The sequence below is a fragment of the Ixodes scapularis genome, unplaced genomic scaffold, assembly GCF_016920785.2.
Source record: "Ixodes scapularis isolate PalLabHiFi unplaced genomic scaffold, ASM1692078v2 PGA_scaffold4__175_contigs__length_147842914, whole genome shotgun sequence".
Classification (NCBI taxonomy): domain Eukaryota; kingdom Metazoa; phylum Arthropoda; class Arachnida; order Ixodida; family Ixodidae; genus Ixodes; species Ixodes scapularis.
Genome location: NW_024609879.1, coordinates 16,453,547 through 16,466,782, shown reverse-complemented (window position 1 = coordinate 16,466,782; position 13,236 = coordinate 16,453,547). Strand labels below are relative to the sequence as shown.

Below are 13,236 nucleotides of genomic sequence, written 5' to 3'. Positions count from 1 at the left end.
CATATATACGCGTATAAACAAAGAACACAACGACGACGACGTTGAGAGGACGACACACCGGGCGATGGCGGTGCCTCAATCTGAGTACTGGGTGCCTCGGAAGCGGCAGCTTATACTTTGACAGGGCTGCCTCCTTGGAGCCTGATGCTTCGACCACAGTGGGCCCCAGCGAGCAACAGCGCCATAATGTTCCGGAGGCTCCTTCATGCACCGATCGAACGGCGTGCCAGATCCCCCAGCTCGCTTCTCACCCGCCCAACCCGCCTCCACGAAATCTGGACTTCTGCGAATCGGGCTGCCATGCTCCCCAATACGAACAATCCATGTCGTCGCCATTATGCATGTATATACTCATGACATTATCATGTCCATTAGACGCGGCACCGCGGGCCTTCATGGTACGAGCTGGTGCCTTTCCGCGCTAACTCGGCTCTCCAGAGGCAAATAAATAAAGTCTAAAGACTAAAGACAAAATTCGTTGCTAATCAACAGTCGGTAGCGCCTCAAAAAAAAAAAAAAAGTGTTTCCCCGTTGATAGAATACAAATTCCAGAACTACACCATAGCAGTGGCGCAGATCAGTGAAATAACATAACACCGCTTTGGTGGTTCCTAAAACATCAAATACACATCCTCTATTTCCCTCCAACTTAAAGGGGCGGTGCAACAATTTGTGGACTTTGGCTAATTAATTGCGGGAATTCATCCCGGCCACATATAAAACAAAGGACCGAAAACTATTCTTTCCTGCTTGCCCTAGTTTTCATTAAAAAAAAATTTTAAAAATTGGTATCTCTGGCACCTCTCAACTCAACATTGAAGCGGCACCAGCTTCGCCTGTGACGTCATTCGGAGTGGCGTTGGTTTCCGGTTGGGTTCTTCTGGCTTCCGTTTCCCCAGTGCTCGCCGGCTCGCCAGGCTCGCCGCTCTCCCGCTCTCCCGCCGATTCCCGACCAACATGGCGGCATGGCCGGACGGCCTGAGCGACGTCGAGCGCAAGATGCTTGCGTATAGTAAGTCAGTTGGACTTGTGCGGCGGGCAGTCGACGCGGCGGGCAGTCGAAGTCGAGGTCGAGACGCCAGGAACAATAGCGATACCACGATGCTACGGACCACGACCAACGCACTCCGTCGAGCGAGGGAAAGACAAAACGTCCGGGTTGCTCGTGTAGCCGCCGTAGGCGCCTCGGGCGTCGACGGATGACGGCGACGGCAGGTTTGGTTGACTTGCGGTAGATGGCGCCACAAATCTTTTAGCGGCAAGATTAGGCTTTTGAAGCGTTTCTGCGTGCCTAAACAACAAGATTTTTTAAACTTAACCTTAAATCAAGCTTACAATTGCCTAACACTATCACTTACAAAAAACACTCCGAATGACGTCACACCACAGGTTCAGTTTGCGGCCACCATGTGGCCGCAGGTTGGGAAAAAAAGCGTTTTTTATTTTGCGATTACGCAGCGAAATAGAGGTATTTTGGGGTATGGTGGCACTTTTTCTCTTACTTATGCCGAAGTAAACAATATAAAAAATACAAGCTGCACATTCGTTCAGTGTTAAAATCATTGCACCGCTCCTTTAAACTGGACAATAAAAGTTGGCCCTCAAGAACGCTGATCCGCTGCATCTTCGGGAATTGGCGGAGCACGCGTCCACGAACATAAAAGAGCCCAGCTTTTTCAGACCTCCGCATTTTTGGTTGTTTCTCAATCAATCTTCGTCATCCCTGCATCCCCAACTAACCAAGAGGCCTCTACAACGTCTTCCGCCTCGTTCCGGAGTGGGTAACCACTTTCGCCGGCGGCCGATCATGCCTAACGCCACCCAAGACGACGCTGACCAGAACACGGATCAGAACAGCAACTTGAGCCCTAACATCGAAGCCACCATTAGTAAGATTCCTCCAAATACGGGCAATGACCCAATCATAATGGACGCCCAGGATTCTCCGAACGGCGAGATTCTGAACTCGGATGCTGCTCTTGACGACGGCGGTGAATGGTATCCAGCCCGTGGTCCCCGAAAACGTCGGTACAAGGAAACATCCAGTCAAGAATCGGAAAAGGACGCCCCTCGGACCGAAAGCCTCACCGTGATATTTGTGCCAACAAAAGAAGGTGACCGCATCAGCAGTCCGAGCAGCCTAAAGCTGTCAGACGGTTTAGAACTTCTGTGCCCCGAGTGCATTGTCCAAATCAGGCCAAATGAGCGTCTGAACTTAATTGCCGTGGATGTGAGAAATGGAGTCACCACAAGAGCACTGCTCAAATGCACACGGCTCTGCGGACTTCCAGTGAAGGCGTACGAGGGCCTTGCAGGTCCCACAGTCGAAGGTGTGATCAAGAACGTCGACGTAGCACTTCCTGAAACAAAAATTGCTGGACGACTGCAGTCTGATACGGAGATCGCTCGAGTACGTCGTTTCGGCTCCTCTGAGTGCGTTGGATCACCATTCGTGGAAGCAAGCTTCCAAGCCATGTTCTTCTTGGGCGAGTCCGGCATCCAGTGATGGAATTTCACCACCGTCTGACTCAATGCTACCGGTGTGGAGGCTTCGGACACTACGCTGTCACGTGCAAGCGTTCCGTTGCTTGCAGCCGATGCGGTGAGAAGCATCCAACAATTGACGAAAAAACAAAACAGAAATGCACCTCCACGTCTATCAAATGCGTGAACTGCGGAGGACAGCATGAGGCAACATCCCCAAAATGCCAGAAATGGAAGAATGAACGGGACATTCTTCACTACTCGAAGGTGAACTCTGTCGATCTCGGGACTGCTCGAGCAGCAATACAGAACCCCCAAAGTAATCCCACGGAGGACGGCGCTTCGACCCCTTTTCAAAGATCTCTGGTGACGGTGACCACAAAGAAACACACTGCGCCCGAGAAAATTGCTGTTCCGGAAGCTAAAGGAGTTGTTCCAGCATCATGCGCTTCAACATCCGCATCAGCATCCGTCACCGGCACTACATATTCAATGATAGCAAAAGGGATTCAACAGTCGTCCCGCACTCTACCGAAGTCCCCTCCACAAAAGCAGGCTGTTACACCCAGCAACGACCCCATAACGGAGAAAATGTACTGCGATACTCACCAAACAAATCCGCCTTCTCAGGAGAACATTGGCAATCTCAAGCCTCCAACAACGAATGTCACAAATCCAAAGCCATCTTCGCTACCGACTCCAGATGTGGACTGGCTGTCCATTATCAAAACCGCTGCACATATGGCATGCTCTTTTCTCACACCCCTACAAACACCATGGGCATGTGGTCTACAATGGGTAGTCCGATTCGTTATTGACCAGTTGGACCGCTATTTCACCAAACAACAGTGAGCCACGACGGAAGATGTCGAAAGCTCTAAAGTAGAAAACCTAAACTACCCACTGTGCTCCAATGGAACGTACGCAGCCTTAGATCTCGCCTTCCTGACCTACGCCAGCACCTTCTGACAAACAAAATAGACATTCTGGCCCTTCAAGAGCCACGTATTCTTCTTGAAGACTGCAGACTTGGGCCATATGTGATATACCTAAGTGCATCAAAACGAAACGACGGCCAGTCGGGCGGCACTATTTGTCTGGGCAAGGATTCATCAAGAACCCCTAGACCTATCCTCAATCGCAAAAGGAGCAGCGGAATACGTCGGTGTGACAGTTCGCTCTAGAGGAGAACTCTTCTCTATCATTAGTGTCTACGTTCCTCCAAACGTCTGCTGGGTTCCCGAAGAGCTACGAGAGATAAAAATTGTCTCTAAGGGGCACCTTGTCATCTGTGGAGATTTTAATGCCCATAACGAGCTATGGGGAGACAGGCAGACCACTCGACGAGGAATTCAGCTGGAGATTGTAACACCGTCCTTACACCTTCAAGCGCTGAATGACGGAACTGAAACCTTTGTAAGACCGGGAGTTAAACAGAGCGTCTTGGATCTCACTTTTGTTTCACCGAATATAACAGCAGAGTGGAATGCTCAACCCGACACATGGGGAAGCGACCATGTTCCCATAATAATCACTTCACCAAAACCTCCGACGCCAATGTACAAAGAGGTACGCGTCACCAATTGGGATGCATTTAGGGCTCACATGGAAGGACATGTGGTTAACCTTGCGGGAGACCCATCCTCTGCAATAGCTCACGCTGTATCCCTGGCTACGAAAACGATCCGAGTTCCTATCACCCGTCCTAGTCCCGACCTCACGTACCTCAAACTGCGGGCGGCCCGGAGGAGAGCCCAAAGGCGAGCTCGCAGAACGAACGATCCCGCAGATTGGATAAGGCACCGACAACTTGATGCGGCTTTCCGCCGGCACACATCCCGGCTCCAACGGCACCAATGGGACCAACTTTGCTCTTCCTTTGGATTAGCGTCAGGTATCTCACGTGCATGGAAGATGGCCCAGACACTATCATGGAGAAAAATGCCAACTCATCCAATCGCAGGTCTCGCAATTGCTATTGGCCATACAATGCAGGAGACGGCTGAGCTACTTGCTGACGCCTTCGCGACACCCATTCCGCTACCTCCAGGTTACCAGAGTGGTAAGGAATCCAGTGCGAATAGTAGAAGCTGGCCTCCCCTTGCTCTTGATTCAGACTTCACGATCTCAGAGCTTGAATTGGCATTGCGTCGGTGTCGACGGAAAAGTGCTTCAGGACCTGATGGGGTAACTTATCAGGCACTACGAAATCTTGACAGATCACAGTACTCGGCCATACTAGAGGCATTTAATGCTATATGGCGCACAGCTGAGATTCCTGAGGCCTGGTTAACATTTACTGTTGTGCCTATACGCAAACCAGGAAAACCAGCACAATCACTTGACTCGTACCGTCCAATCTTGCTTACAAGCTGCGTAGGAAAGCTCATGGAGCGACTTGTGTTACGTAGGCTAACCTGGTATATGGAGACTATAGGTGCGCTGCCTGATGAACTTTGTGGATTTCGCGCTAAACGCTGCACTGCCGATGCAATTGGCGACCTAGCGTCCACTTTAGAGGAGGCACGAGCATCTCACCAGACAGTGCATTGTGTGTTCCTAGATATAAACAAGGCATTTGACGCTTTACCACATTCAACAATTCGCCAGCGGCTACGACATTTCGGCATTACAGGAAGATTGTACAGCTACGTGTGCGCCTTTCTTACAGGAAGATCCTTTTTCGTACGAGTTCCTGGCGCCGTCAGCAGCCGTCGTCCGGTGACACAAGGTGTTCCTCAGGGCAGTGTTTTAAGTCCTTTTTTCTTTAACCTTGCTATGGCCGCCCTTCCGCTTTCTCTGAAAACATTGCCCAAGTCTCCTGCAGCTCTGCACATCGCGATATACGCTGACGATGCAGCACTCTGGTGCGTCGGTCCTTCAAGGGCTTCAAAAAGTATCGGCTCACAGCTGCAAAGAGCACTTGACGAGGTTGTGAAGACCACAGAAGACCTCGGGCTGACTCTTTCTGTCACAAAAACCGCGTCTCTTTGCTACCGTCCCAACGGAACACAGAGCCGACCCGTAGCTAATGCTCCGAAGGTAGGTAACATCCCTCTTCAGCATGTTACGACTCAACGATAAGTGGGCGTCCTGATCGACAACCACGTGACCTGGCGCCCTGAAGCAAAGCGACTACTCATCCAGTGTCGTCAGCTGATGGGCGTTCTTCGCTGCTTCCGACGAAGGAACTCGGGCCTCTCTCCACAGGGACTTCTAGCTCTGTACCGTGGACTCATCCTTTCAAGAATACTTTACGCTGTACCACTACTTAACTTGGCAGACACGAGATACAGCAGTTGGAGCAATTTCATCGATGCGCGCTGCGACTGTGCCTTGGGCTTCCACGATTCTCTGAAAATGTAGCGACGATAGTTGAGGCAAGAGAAAACCCGATCTCGCTTCACAAAAGAAAACGAGCAATGCGCCATCTAGTGCGACTCCAAGACGCCTCATCGAAGACATCTCTTCTATCCAAACTCCGCTCACGGCCGCTATCCTGCCTTGGAACTGTCACAATAGAATTCGAGGACCAGATCGGACCACCCAAAAGGCGATTCCCACCGACACCACCCCACACAACCTTACCACCGTTGAATGTGACCGGTACTCTACCGTTCTTCCAACGAAAGTCATCTGTCGCTCCCATTGTAGCTCGTTCCCTCGCTATGGATCACCTAGATAGATGGTATAAAGGCTGGCTACATGTCTTCACTGATGGGTCGACTAAGCCCGAAACAGCAACATTTACAGCGGCATTTCTGATCCCGTCCATGGCGGTGCAGCAAGCTGGTAGGCTTAATTTTCATACAACGTCAACAACTGCGGAACTAGTAGCTATCTGTAAGGCTCTTGAGGCGCTGCTTGTACTTGAGCCTCAAGCGGCAGTTATACTAACAGATTCCAGAAGCGCCCTTTGTCATCTTGAAAACCTGGAAGATGCTCCACCACTCGCACAGGAAGCCGCCCATGTAGCCCGCAAAGTTGAAGCCAAGGGATGGAGACTGGCATTTCAATGGATTCCATCTCATTGTGGCATTAAAGGCAACGAGCAGGTGGACTCTCTGGCGGCTAAGGCTCATGGCCAGAAGACCCCAGAATACTTCATCCCCCGATTCAGTGAGGCCAAGCGTCTTGTCCACCTGATCACACGAATGGGGCATCCTCAGGACGGTGTCGCCTCTGGCAATGCTCCTCCTCCCCTACCGGAGTCGAAACTCAGCCGAAAGGAGTCTAGCCTTCTGCATCGCCTGAGAGCGGGCTGCCCGTTTACGGCAAAAACGTTGCACAAGATTTCACGCAAAAATAGTCCGAATTGCGACAGCTGCGGGACCCTGGAGGACACCGAACACGTGCTGTGGTCGTGTCCAAAATACGGCAGCGCTCGAACTGTGCTTCACACTGCCCTGCAAACATCCCGCACGTCGGTGACAACGCCCCGCCAACTGATGTTCCCGAACGGGGGCAAGCGCCTCGCAGAATACACTTTTCGAGCACTTCTAGAGTTCCTGGAAGCAAGTGGCCTCGCAACTCGGCTGTGACGCCATTGCTTTCCGCCACAGAGCTGTGACGCCATTGCTTTCCGCCACGGTTTAGTACTTTTTGCTGCAGATACTTTTAAGAGTACCCGAATTTTTCTTCCAGTGTGAGCATGTGTAGTTTACAACGCGGATGAAACTATACGCCACCCGACTTTTATGCCGCTTGGTGTGACACTTCGTGTCTCCAAACCTTTTATCCGGTGTATCCTAACTCACTCCGCACATTCTAAGTTTTTCGTTTTTTTTTCCCTTTTAACGTGGTATTAGGCATCCCCCCTCGCTCCAATTCTGCAACTAACTATTTGAATATCTTAATATGCCGCCACTATCAAAATCAACCTTCCCCTTCTCCTCCCTCTTCTTTCACTCCTCCCTCCCCAGCCCGTGCGAGTCTTTCCCCCGTTATGGGTGGATAATACTTACGCACGGGCTTTTCCCATTTTCACGATTGTCATTACAACAACAACAACCTAAAAGAGCGCGAGATGACAAAGAGAGGATTGGCTTGGTCGAACTGAATCTAGCTTTAAGCAAAGCGCGATTACCGCATGGCTTGCAAGATGTGCTAAAAGAATTTATCAAGAAAAAAGGTTAACATTCATGATCGTAAATTAACCATGTGTTGTATACGAAAAGAGGCACTTTGATAAAACAAATACGTGGTTGCAGTAATAATAAGCGTTTAATGTTTTATATAGTGCTTTTTACGACCGCTAGGGGAGCTGTCATAATCGCAGTACCGTAGCCTGCAGAGAACGGTCTACGAAAGCACTTTTTTTTTAAATTTCCGCTATGCCTCTGTTAGCGGGTCTCGCAGCGGGTAGCGGATAGCGTTGCGGAAAGACCAAAACGATCTACGAAAATTCCCTAATAATAATCAGAAAAAAAACCTGCAACCTTTTAAGTCTTGTGAAGAAGGAAGACCAGCGAAGCTGTACTATGGTGGGACGACCTCAAGGACGACTTCTTGGACGACCTAAAGGACGACTTCCTTACGACCTCAAGGATGACGCCTAGAGGACGACTTCTAGGACGACGTCTAGGACGACCTCGAGGACGACAGTTAGGACGACGTCTAGGACGACTTCAGGATGACCTCTGGGACAACCTCAAGGATGACTTCTAGGACGACCTCGAGGACAACGTCGAGGACAACATCAAGGACGACCTCGAGGACGACGTCTAGGACAATCTCAAGGACGACGTCTAGGACGACCTCCAGGACGACATATAGGACGACGCTTAGAGAAATTCAGCCTTTCCACTCTGGTGAAAACCAGAGTGGAAAGGCAGGAATGGTTGCCGCCATCAATGAGCGAGGCCGGCAAACCGGTTGTCTGGTTGCCGCCGTCGCTCATAGATGGCGGTAGTTGTCCAGAGTTTCGTTTTACGGTGGCAGAAGCGCCTTTATCAACTCCAAAAAAGTAGGGCTTCTTTGCAGGACCCTTAGCGGTAGTGACGGGTGAGAGGTTGGAGTCGAAAGTGAGAAGCAGAGTACGTGAGAGGGAAGTCTTGCAGTGGTTTGAAGCCACTCAAGCGAAGCCAGCGCTGCTAATGCACAGTAAAAAGAAGCAACTGATCGCGGCTGGAACCCTGCTCTATGACAACAGCTTGGGCAAACGCCTTCTGTTCGAGGTGCGAGGGGGCGCTCTAAAGAACTCTGGTATTGGGCAGGAGATCGAACTATTAGCGGCGATATGTTTCGGTGGCGCCCTCGTATGGTAACCTTTCGTGACGTCATTCCCTTGCGAACAACAAGTTTGATGGTGCTTGTAATTAGCATGGCGGAAGCTTGAAATCGTAGTGTTCTTGAACCAACACTGTCAACACCGTCAAAATTGAAGTCCTCACGTTCCTCTTATTTCCGTCCATGAGAACTCCTTTGCTGACGTCAGAGTCAGCATTCGGCCAATTATGGAAGGCCGACTACCGCGACGCTTTCGATCGCGCACGTCGCTAATTGGCGACGTGCGCGACCGAAGGCGTCGCTGTGGTCGGCCTTTCACGATTGGCCCAAAAGCTGACTAGGACGTCGGAAAGGGTATACCATCGACGCAAATAAGAAGAATGAAGGAACTTTAATTTCGACGGTGTTGGCAGTGTTCCTTTGAGAGCGCAATGATTTCGGGCTTCCACCATGCTATTTACAAACACCATCGAACTTGTTGTTCGCAAGGTAATGACGTCACAAGGGGGAACCATAGGAGGGCGCCACCAAAACATCTCGCCGCTAATAGGGCTTGTTGTCCCCACAGCCCGGTGTTTACTAACACAGAATAACAAAGAAATTGAACCTCGCCATGCACGGTCTGAGCTCGAGCGCTTCACTCTTACCAGTGCTTTGGTTGCACGAGGAGCGGCCATTCGAATCGTGACCATCGATATCGCTGATCAAAAACAAACAGGAAAATTCGGTTTGTTGTTTGTTTTGTTGTTGAGCGGTTTGACGCCAAGGTGGTTTCGACGATGTGCCGCGCGTGCAGAGAGGAACCTGAGACAGTTGAACACCTATAGAGAGTATTCACTGGCGGCCATATATGTGTGCGCGGCCGCTGAGCGCGTGCTGACGGCGAGCTTCCGCAGTCCTTTTGAAGCGTGTTTTTAGCACCATCAAGGTTGCCGGTCCTAGCAGGCTATTAATGTGAGCTCGTTCTGAGCATGACTTTATCAAGAAATCGTGATGTATCCCATTCCTTTAATTAATAGGTTTTCTCACTCACTCATGCGCTCTAAACATCGACCTCAAATATGGCGTCCAGTGAATACCTCCTATTGGCGACGTGAGCGATCGAAAGCGTCGCTGTAGCCGGCCCACCACAATTGGCCTAATGCTGATTATGACGTCAGCAAAGGATCTCTCATCGTCGGAAATAAGAGGGATGTAAGAGCTTCAATTTTGACGGTGTTGGCAGTGCTGCTTTGAGAGCGCTATGATTTCAGGCTTCCCCCTGCTCATTACAAACACCATTAAACTTGTTTTTCACAAGGTAATGACGTCACGAAAGGGAACCAAACGAGGGCGCCACCGAAACATCTCGCCGCTAATAGACGCTTTACACACGCGCCAGAATACAGCCGCCATTGCTGACCTTCTCTTGTTTTACCGAGATACCGAGGCACTGAAATTGGTGTGGACGAGCCTCCACAAAAGCCAATGCTGGGGAGAAAGATAGAATAAAACCTAAGATTTCAATAACCTAGCCTGCTATCGTAATAATGAAGTGAAGTAAACGTAATAAGGGGAAACAAAAATTAAAGGTCAGTTATGGCGGTGCCCATGCACAGCTGCTGCAAAGCGTCTATAGTGCTCTACTGTGAGTGCCTGCTGCTAGAGTTCCTGTATAGGCTCCCTACGGAAGCCAGAGTTGCGCGTCTGTTTTCCTCGTGCCGCCGCGCCGCTATTCGCCGAGACCCGATCGCGTGAGGAGCCGGATCAAGTGCCGTGCAGGAAAGTAGACGTTGCACGCGCCCCGGCGTACGTTCCCCTGCTTTTGAGCGCGCCGCGCGCCTCGAACGCGCGGCGCGAAATTCGCAGAATTCAGTCACGTGACGAGCGGGATCAACATGCCGTGCAGAAAAGACGGCGCTACGAAGATGAACGCGCAACTCCGGCTCCCATAGGGAGCCTATACAGGAACTCTACCTGCTGCCAACCCCACTGGTAGACCGTCGGCTTCATTCAGAGGCGATGTTAGCATGTGCACTGGGTTTTAAAACGACGGCTGGCACAGACAACCTATATACGGGAGGGGCAGACGACCCTCCACAAGACAGTTATGATTTTTCTACCATGCAGTGCGAGTGAAGGACGAAAGCGTGCCTGGAACACTGGTGGAAGAAAAATTAGAACAAATAGCTTATATAGTTGTTTTTTTGGCTAGAACACGAATACTCTTCGAGCTCGCTGGTATAAAAGGAAAAGCCGCATCATCATCATCATTTGTGTTGACATTAAGGCTGTTAAGGGAACGTATACCCTTAACAGCTCCACTGTAAAAAAGAAATTTATTTGGACGTGTAAGTGCCCCTTTAAAGTATTTTGCGAGTGCTTGGAAGAGATTCTGAAAACTAGGCTGGTTCAGAAAATAACAAAGTATTTTGTGGAACAAACTGCCAGCCATTACGGACGTCAAAAATTAAAAAAAACTACTTAGTAATTTTATTCCCTAATAGAAACTAATTAAAATTTTAATTAGTGAAAATAAACATTTTATTCTAGTTAGGAACGCTATGAGCGTCATCAAGATCCTCAAAATTTGTCAACTTCCGAACGAATTCGTGGAGGCGCGGGGCTGCTCTAAAGTTACCGCTCCTGAAGCAGGCGCAAGGCCTGTGATGCGAAAACACGGATGATATCCTTATCGTTCGAGTTTTCACTTCGCCGGCCTTGTGCGTCCTGCACAAGTGATAACTTTAGCGCGCACCCTTGATTCTCATGTGCTTCGTGTCGTCCCAAAATTAACTTATTTAGGGTTTTTCGCTGACGCTCAGCAAATCTCTAATTTGAAACATGTGTTTATTTTCGCTACTTGAAAAGTCAATTAATTAGTACAACTTAGGTAATTATAGTTTGCTAATAATGTTATTCCTGACGTCAACCATGGTTTGTTCCTGAAAATAGTTTATTTTTTCTCACCCATACTGCTAGCAATTTTCGAAAGTATTCGCAGAAACGGGCCAGTATGTAAAAATAGGATACTACATTATACTCCGCTCATTTTCTACAGATAGCGCGTCTACACCACCAAATGCTCCCCTAGCGGAGAGAACAGCTCGTTTCCGAGACAAAGCACGCGCGAGTCGCGCTGCTTTCGAGGGAGAGGGTCACCGCCGACTCACCGAGACACCGGATTCGCCAAGAGAGCAGAGACAGCTGCCCCGCCGTTTCGAAGGTTGTCCACACGACGATAGATGGCGGCAGCCATGCCTCTCAGTTCAAAGGGGAAATCGCCGAAGCTGCGTACTTCCAGCTGTTCCTACTACGCAAAAGTTGTCGGCGCCAAGGCCATTGTAATTTCGCAGGGTGTGACGTACTCCCTATAACTCCGTTTTGCGTTAAATCCTACAGCAGTCGATGCCCCGATTTGAAACAGCCAATCAAGCAGAGCACCAAAAGTGCATCGTCACGGCGCTCATCATCTTTGTGCGCTTTCTGTAACCGACTAAACCAATACCACACAGTGAATACGCCGCGTTCCTGTGTTTTCTTTTGTGCCTGCGCGTTTTGCTGACTCACGATACCGTCCCGCTCTATCAGCAGCGAACTTCGCTTCTTTCGCTCGCTCTTGGAGCCGACGTCGCACAGCCGTCGCTAAGGGTCGCGGACCAAACCGCACTCTTTGCTGGAAACTGGAGGCACTGGATGCAAGCACTATGCGAATAGCAAGCCGTCTGCTTTTTGCACAGGAGTTGCGGGGACCTCAGAAGGACGCCGAGCTCTGATCGGCTTTGATTGAAAGGATAGTGGGTAGAGCTCGATGCTAGATGCTTTGAAGTCTATACCACTTTTCTTTCCACAATCAGCTAATAAGGGCTTCGTGTTGTGACACCGTCGCAGCCACTGTGCAAGAAGCAAACGAACTTGCGCTCCACATATGCCTGTGGGCTGAGCCAATTGATCCCCCCGACCTGCCCCCAAACGGCAAACACGCCAAAGCTCAATGAAAGGCGCAAAGCTAGCAGACGAGCGTTCGTTTTGGCGTCGCCGCGTAGAGAGACACTGCGAAACACGCTGGTGCCCTGGTGACTATGCTGACCCAGGCTATCTGGCGCTGCGTACATCCACTATAGTGATGACGTATGGGAGGGGAGGCACAGGTTTTGTGTTGTTGGTGGTATGGGCACAGCGTCCACTCTACTCACGCTTGCAAGCTGCCTCGCTTCCAACGCTAGTCTGGCCACCCTAGACGGAATATGGCTTGTTTGGGCGCAACTCTGGCAACGGTCACGCAAGCAGCAAGGTGGCGGCGCCCAGAGGCAGTACTTGCAAACCTCGATATGCCACCACACCATCCACAAACAACAATGTACCCCCCCCCCCCAAAAAAAAAAAAATAGTGCTTATATTTATTTTTTTTTTTTACAAAAAAAAAAAACGCATCGCCGAATGCTCATTCTGCGCCAAAATATAGCGCAAGCGGCCCGAATTAGACGCCCAAGCTTCTTGAGTACTAACTGTTATTTTATTAATAACCTAAAAGTGATGTTCCCA

The 13,236-nt window shown here is 50.1% G+C and overlaps 1 protein-coding gene across 1 annotated transcript in view; it reads left to right on the top strand.

The window, feature by feature from the left end:
- Positions 1-13,236, top strand: part of LOC8040935 (4-coumarate--CoA ligase 1-like) — a 56,040-nt gene that overhangs the window by 33,344 nt on the left and 9,460 nt on the right. The gene's annotated exons all lie outside the window — the stretch shown is intronic.